The 8737-nt window shown below is 32.2% G+C and overlaps 1 non-coding gene across 1 annotated transcript; it reads left to right on the forward strand.

Moving 5' to 3' along the window:
- The first annotated feature begins 8398 nt into the window (after positions 1–8398).
- On the forward strand, positions 8399–8470 carry TRNAD-GUC (transfer RNA aspartic acid (anticodon GUC)). The gene has a single exon. It is a non-coding gene; the product is annotated as a tRNA-Asp (tRNA).
- The last annotated feature ends 267 nt before the right edge of the window (positions 8471–8737 follow it).

Genomic DNA, 8737 nt, shown 5'->3' on the forward strand with positions numbered 1-8737 from the left:
TTGGAGGAGGAGAATTTTGCTTCCTTGTGTAAACTAAAAACATTTTGTGATGCATCTGGGGCCAAGATCTTTGCCCCCAAGTCTATATTGTTGGGATGGAGTGATTCCCACCCTCAATTGGCTTTCCAAGTTTAATTTTCAGTGGGGTGGTCCCTCTAAGCAAGTTAGATACTTGGGGATTCCTTTTGCAATCAACCCCTGTCTAAGGGATATGTGGATGTGGATCAAAAACAAGTTAGATGACAAACTTAATAAATGGAATAACTTTTGCCTTTCCCTGGTAGGCAGATTTCAAGTTTTCCAGAAGATTCTTTCCTCCTACAGTGTGTATTATGCTTCAATTTGGTTATTCAACAATTATTAGGCCAATGAGATTCAAAAAGCTACTAGGAACTTTCTCTAGTCGGATGGTAAAGGGAATAAGAAATGGCACTTGGTCAAATGGAATTAGTGTTGTCTTAGGAAGACTTTGGGTGGCCTTGGGTTGAAGGACTTGAAGTTTCAGGGTATTGCTCTTGCTTCCAAATGTATTTTTCAAGCCCTCGACGGTGATGAGCCGTGGAAAATCCTGGTCAGAAACAATCTTAATCTCTTTGTCCCCAAACAAGCCAAATCTCGGAAGTTGCTCCCTTTTGTTGACCTGGTCGTTGGAAATTTCCTTGTCTCCCTGTTTGGGTCCTCTGTGTTTAAGTCTATTTGGAAATCTTGGGAGTTTATCAAACACCTGATTGCTAACAATGGGTTTCTTTGCTAGGATAACACTATCTGTGGTGAGAAATCTATTTGGTGGAACCTCATGCATAAAGACAAGCTATTGGCTCTGGTTCAAGGTTTCTTTGCAAGGAATTGGGCTCATAGACGCATTAGAACTTTTAATGATATTATTAACAATGGGGCTCTTATCCCCTGGTGTGATCTCATGCAAAACTTTCAGATTCCTTCCTCTAACTGGAGGATGTATGCTATGTTGAGAGATTCCTACCTCAGAGTGGATCTATCCACACCATGTGTGATGAGGGAAGACATGTTTACCTCATACACATGGGTGAATGGGTCCCCCTTGAGAAATATTAGTGCTAAAATTGTTTATAATTATTTACTATCTAATGATGATCTTATTCTCCATTTAAATTGTGTTTGGAACTTACAACGTACTAATGTTGATTGGCAGAAATTTTTTACTTTTCATTGGCACTCTATTATGACTCCCAAGCATAAATGCTTTAAATGGTTATTTATTTTCCATAGATTGCCTATTAAAGATATTCAGAAAAATGTTTCTACTTGCAATATTTGTAGAACTCCTAAAAGTATTTTGCACATTTTCTTCAATTGCCTCTTTGCTAGAGAGGTCTGGAATATGTTTGGTATCAATTTTGATAAAGTCTTCTCTCATTATGGTGTTCTTTACAATTTTATTAAAGGAATGAAGAAAGATGTTAACTATTTTTGGTCTATTTTATCTTGTGAAGTTCTTTGGAACATTTGGAAATTCTATAATGAGGCTAAATTTCAGAATAGGGATAGAGTGCTTACTGAGTCTCTTAGGAGACTTATCTTTTATAATGTTGGCATGCAGTTGACGCTAGTCATGAGACTTACAGTGGAGAAATTTGAGAGATTCATCAAAGAGGGATCGGTAACTCTCCCATGGATACACTTGGACTAAATTCACCAATGAGCGGTCCCCATTCGTGAGTGCACTTGAAGCTTGTGTTAAAGATATTAATGAAGCTAGGCAACTAGAACAACAACAGAGAGTCCATGCCAATGTACCAGTCATGGTCCAAGAAACCAGAACAACTATTTGGATGGACCTCTTGGATTGATATTCAGAACAACTCTAGTTCTATACTTTTTTGTAGTATTCTATACTATTTAGTCTGGCTATTCTATATATATGACCATGTATTTCGGAAAAATACAATAGTATGTATATCTCATAGGGTGGATAGTTATCTCTGGTTCATAGTTATTGCTATCTGGTGGGCAGCCCAACCTCCTTCATATATCTTTTTGTAAATAGTCCAGTTTCTCTATATTTAATATAAAAAAACCCAAAGAAAATAAGAACTCAATGCCATATCTTATTGATAAAATGGTACACATTTATACAACAATGAATACAAACTAGTTCCCTACAAATTTGCTAAACAGACTAACAACTAAGTATTGAATATTGACAACAAATTGTAGGTGGACATATAATTAAAGAGTTAGTAAACAACTTGACTATTGCTACGTGCAAATTGGAAGTGAAGGACTCATACACACTTTATCTATTATAACTTATTCTAACACTCCCCCTTAAGGAGTAACAGATTTTGATGGGCTCCAAACATATTATACTTAGTACAAATTGACTTACAAACATTCAATGATAAAAAATGTGTTATGTAAAAGTTGTTCTTTGAAAATAGTTCATAGACTAGTAAAACTTAATCAAGTTGCTCCCAACTATTGGTATAGTCATGCAACTATCATCCAAGTTCCCAACATCATTCGACATTGTTTGCACATGAAGTATCTCGTCACCCTCATAAAGGTATGATGTTGTACTTGTTGGCATTACAGTAAGAAAGATTGTTGGCATTTCAATATCAGGAGATTGTTGATATTCATGAAGGATATTGAGAAGGTTGTTGAAGATTATTGATATAACTGGAGAAGGACGATAACTATCTTTATAACATTATTTTGTCATTGATGTCAAGAGATTGATTATCTGATTCAGTATGATGTTGCCATATCTTGAGAAGATTGATTTGAAGAGAATTAAGATGTCAGTAAAAGACACAGAAAGAATGTGATGAATAAGAGGAGAAATAAGTTATTCAATGGGAAATTATTACCGAGTTAGACAATGATGAGATCATGATGTTTAGATTGTTTTGATATTCTACATATGTTGTTGATTGTAAGGTTAATACTATACTATGTCACCAAGCAAAGAACCTAATCGGTAAACCCTAAAGAACCTAGTCGGTAAACCCTAAGGAACCTAGTCAGTAAACCCTAAGGTTATCGATATCGGTTAATGAAGGTGAAATGTCTATCGAGTAAAGTTTAGTATTTACTGGGTTGCAATCGAGTTATGACAGTGCGCATTGGATGGATAAAAGCATTATTTAATGAAGGACAATGATTAGCTAGAAATGTATAAATGATTGGTATGTCATGCATGAAGTTTGTTAAGGATCTATGGCAAAGGAAAATTGACAGGAAGTTCTACAGCGCAGATTGAACTGCAATAACCTTGTGCAAGTTCCAAGAAAGGACTGCAAGTCCCGAGGCAAGGTAAAACATTTTCAGATCGAAAGGATACATTGAACCTAGTCAAGTTTGAAGATCTGATGGCTAAGATTGATCATGGGAAATATGATCAAGGAGATTCAGCGGTTAGCAATAGTTTATAAATAAGGAATTGTTGATAAACAATGTATGCGGGCAAGTGTATGCACAGGGATGCTACATAGTGATTACCGAGCACAGAAGCTTGAAGACCTGTTTGAATAACAGAGTATAAAGCCCAACAAAGGGACAGGTAAGTCCTATGACTAGATTGTTTTGAGCAAATAAGAATTTGCTTCAGCATTTTAGATGTGAAGTTGTAGATAGATTTTTATTATTGTTATTTTGTAAGTGACAGAAAATCTCTTAACCGAGTGGACTTAACAGTCTTATATGTAAACCCTCTAGCAAGGTAACATTCTAAATGAGTGTTTGAAATCCTTTGACAAGGTCACTTCTAACAAAGTGAAGATCCTAACAGATCTGAGGGAAATCCCTTAACCGGGTCACATCTAGCAATGTGTTTGTAATCTTTAACAGGATTTGCTTTTAACCGAGCATACTCTAGAAGAGTATATTTCTTAGTGGGCCTGAAATCCCACAATGGTTTTTCCCTATTTGGGTTTCCACGTTAAATCTGGTGTTATGAGTGTTATGATGATTATGTGTTTATGAGTTTGCATGTTTAGCAATTTTGGTTATATTGCTGAAGTATAAGTTACCGAGGTTGAATCTGTTATTTTTATGGAAGATTAAGTTTGTATGATTCACCCCCCCTCCTCACATCTTGTTAGCTATTGGCATCTGTACTTTACATTAAGTATCAGAACTATTAGTACTTCCAAATTTTGGATCTCCCTTGAACTATTGGACACCAATCCTCACATGTATGTCTCATAACCTTAATGAGGTATAGTTTCTCTGATCTGTTAGCACCTTAGACTATTGAGCATCTATCTAGCCTCTGCTGCATCTTTTTCTATCTTCAAAGCATTGGCTTCTTCAAAATATGACAAGTTCTTCGTCTTCAATGAAGTCATCATCGCTATCATCTAATGAATCTTCTGTAGACCTCATTTGACACCACCCAAATCAACAATCTTCCACAAAGTCTTAGTTCCTATACAAATAAAAATTTAAACAACACAAAATACTACTAAAAAAAAGATGCCTTCAAAATAAAAACACTTAATTCCTCCTACAATGCTCAATTGGTGAACTTTGGTATTGCTTGCTAGTTGCAACATGTGCTAACTTCCTGTAAGAGAGGATAGTTGCATTGGAGGAGAGATATTGAACAATAGGAATAAATAAAGAAAAAACCAACAAAACTTGTTGGTATTCACAATTTTAACGGGCCTTGTTGACAACTCCTTTTGGTGGTAGCTTCTCTTTTTAAGTTGCAATATTTCCCTAGCAACTTTTTCTCAGCAACAACCTCGAGTATTTGAAAATAACCAATTTCAAACAACTTAATATCTTTCCATGCACCCAATATTTTGAGCGGCTTTGATACTGGATATTAAAACAAAGATATTATACTACAAAAAAGAGAATATTAGAAATACAAATAGAGAAAATAAGAACTCAATGTCATATCTTATTGATCAAATGATACACATTTATACAACAATGAATACAAACTAGTTCCCTACAAATTTACTAAATAGACTAAAAACTAAGTGTTGAGGATTGATAACAACTATAGATGAAGGACAAATATACTAAAGAGTTTGTAAACAACTTGACTATTGTTGCCTGCAAATTGGAAGTGAAGGACTCATACACACTTTATATGTTATGACTTATTCTAACAAGAAGATGTACAAGACACTTCAAGAAACTTTAATATAAAGGGAAAAGGCTATAGATGTCTTGTACTAGGCACAATAATATTGTAGGTGTAGGATATAATGCAAAAGGGTACACATATCCTTGTGTTGGAATCAAGACAATAATGACTGTCAAGCTATTAACAATAACTATGACAAAAAAAAATAAAAAATAAACATCTTAGATGCAAAGGCAAGGGGAATATAAATAGGTTTTAAGCTTCTTAATCATGGGGAATTGATTGGGAGAAGAAAAGAGAATTTAGGGAGAGAGGATCAAATAGATGATTGAGAGTCAAAGAGGAGAGAAGAATTATCTAGGGGGAATAAAGGATTAATCATGACTAGAATGAAACTCAACTATGATAAAAAATGATGGTAAAATGACTTGAACTAAATAATTACATATTTACCAAACATGATAGGGTCACCCCTTTTTCCAAGGCTACTTTCTCAAGTGACCCCACAACTTAAGATAGGGCACCCAAGTGATCAACTAATCTCTCAAGAAATCCTTTAGTTGAATGTTAGTAAAATATTTTTGGTGGTGTTCAAGTACTTAGAACTCAACTTTGAGGCTAAAAAAGGTGGCTAAGAAGGATAAGGCCACTTCTATTAAGTTGGAAAACACCAAGAGGATATATGATTTACACTATGTGACTCATGAGATAGACTACCACATCATCCTCAGATTGTCATTTTTGCCATGCATTTTTTAGGCACTTACAATGTACCCCTTATAAGTTGAAATGAATAGCTAGATAAAAAAAATATTCAAAAAAAAATCTAGAGTTATTTAATTTTGGTAGTCTTATTTTTTGGTTCATAATTCCTAACTCATTATTAAAAAATGAAAGTTTCATTTTTATGTTTTAATATCATAGATCATAAAAGTATTTACTGGGTTGGACCATAGAATAGTCAAGATCTAATTATCACATTGCTAAATTCCACTTTAAATGATCTAAAAATATAAAATATATAATTATTTTTTTAATCTTCAAAAATCCTTACAATAGTTTCACTTAAATGACTTGATGTGTTTTAAAGATCAATTATATTATATGATATAAATAATTTCATAAAAATAAAGCCAATTTCTTTTTTTTTTTCCTAAAATGACACCAAAAGAAGTTTTGTTTATTTCTTATAAAATATAATTGTATAAACTATATTCATCTTACAATGTTATAAAATCCATTAAAATCCCCTTCCACACATAACTTCTTAAATAACATATTAGTTCTTTATTAAGGTTTTTCATTATAAATGACTCTTTTAATGTTGTTCATATGATTTCCTTTTAGGAGCAATTCAAATGAATGGGATTTAAATGTGTAGATTCAACATTGATGATAAATTAATTTATATTTTCAACAAAAGTCTAATTATGTTGAAATATAATATTTGTCACATCACATAGATCTCTATACAATGAAATGGATTGGAAACTCACAAGATAACATTAAGGTCAAATGAAATCAATACTTCCATCCATAGTGGTTATAGGAATAGTTTGAGTAGGAATGGTGATGCTTCTTCATATTTATTAGCTAACTACCATATTCATGTTAAATTTTGCAACAAATACACTTCATTTAGTTAATTAGCTTTATTTGCAAACAAGATACCTAACATAACATACATACATTCCAAAATGTAATTAATGTAATTATGATTGTATAAATATAATTTTATAATTTTAATCTTCTATGTATGAAGGATGTATATATCTATATCTATAAAATAAATAGATCTAGATTTTCTTAGATTTTGATTAGTGATATATATATATATATATATAATTTTTTAATTATTATTATTTTTTTTGTAATTATAGATAAGAGAATTATTTTCATTTAAATAGTTAATTTTGGTTAGAAAATTTTGTTTATAAGAGATTAATAATCTTTTATAGCTAAATATTCACCTTTTCATATAATGAACTTGTGCTTAAGCAAATTAGTAAGATCTACTTAAATTACAAAAATAAGATTTTTATTGAATAAATTAGGAAATCTATGATCATAAAACATCTTTAATATGCCCTCTTTATTTCATATAATTTATTTTGTCTTTATTGATCAATATAATGAAGAAGAGCTTTGATTTATTGCTGTCAACAAACACATTTTAAAAATACTCATAAATAAAATCACATTTTTAAAAATACTCATAAATAAAATCACATTTTTCTTAGTCATGTGTTTGTTTAGAAAAAATATGACTCAATGCTATTAGATTTCCACAATTCATTCATACAGTGCTTGTAGTTTCTGGATTTAATTGTGTGAGAAATTTATTAACCATCAACTTTTTGGGAAGAAAAATCACAACTGGTGATGGATCACAAATTGTGATCTAAATGTTGATGGTAAATAAATTTCTCACACAATCAAATCCAAAAACTAAAAGAAAATACTATCAAAATCTAAATAAAAAGAAATGAAATTCTAAAAATAGAAAGATTCAAAAAGACTATACTGATATATACATGTGTAAAGAATTGTTAAACCTTGTTACAACTTTGCATTCAAACTCATAATTCTTGGGTAAAACCAAAGTATAGAGCGTTCCATCACCACTCACCACCTAACAAATTTCTCTCTTTTGTTGCAGGTGTAAGTGAGAGAATGGTGGAAGCACCTTTGATTATAGGGAGGAATGGTTAGTGCTGATGGAAGACTCACAAACTACATCAACTGTAAGGAGGGAGGAATGGTAATGTTTTTTGTTGCAAAGAATGGTAACAGGGATATGTCAGCATGGAGAGGGCAAAACGGCTTAAATCACACACACTAAGCGTACACTTTTAGGTTTAAAAGTGTTAAACACTTGGAATTGACAAATATTTTGTAGGCTTAATACATTGCTTAAGGTGTGTGGTCACATTAAAAATACACTTCTAGACTTAAAAGTGTTAAAACACTTAGAATTGACTAACATTCTCTAGACTTAATATATTAATTAGTGTGTGATTTAAGGCTGAACAGAAAGGACTGGTTGGATGGCCAGCTTTATAGAAGGCTAACAAAATAGGCTACATGAAGTAGCGAAAATTTGAGCAATCAAGTTGGGCTCTGTAAGGTTTAAGTAGTACAGCATTGGTGCAGAGTAATATGAAAATTTGTTTACGTAGGATAATAATTGGGAGCTCACGAAGATTTGACTGCTTTCAACGGTGTGCATAAAATTACGTATTGGCAGGGAAATACAATAACGAAGGTAATTAAATAAAAAGTATTACATAACTTACAAATATCGCTCGTATCTAAGTCGTTGTAGTATAGTGGTAAGTATTCCCGCCTGTCACGCGGGTGACCCGGGTTCGATCCCCGGCAGCGGCGATTTTGTCCATTATTTATGTCCTTTAAAATTTCGGAGCTTTTATTTAGAAACGAATATGAATATATCATGTTTCTTAACTCTTTTGTATCCTTGATACTTTTAATAATGGTGAAAGTTTATTTTATTTTTGTGATTTTGTAACTCTTTCTAATTAAGATGCAAACAATCTTCATTAAACAAAGTAATGACATATAACTCCGAAAGATTATAATTAAAAAAAATTAGTTGTATATAAAAGCATTTTAATTTATCCTTATGGATTATAG

Source organism: Cryptomeria japonica, chromosome 3, assembly GCF_030272615.1.
Source record: "Cryptomeria japonica chromosome 3, Sugi_1.0, whole genome shotgun sequence".
NCBI lineage: Eukaryota > Viridiplantae > Streptophyta > Pinopsida > Cupressales > Cupressaceae > Cryptomeria > Cryptomeria japonica.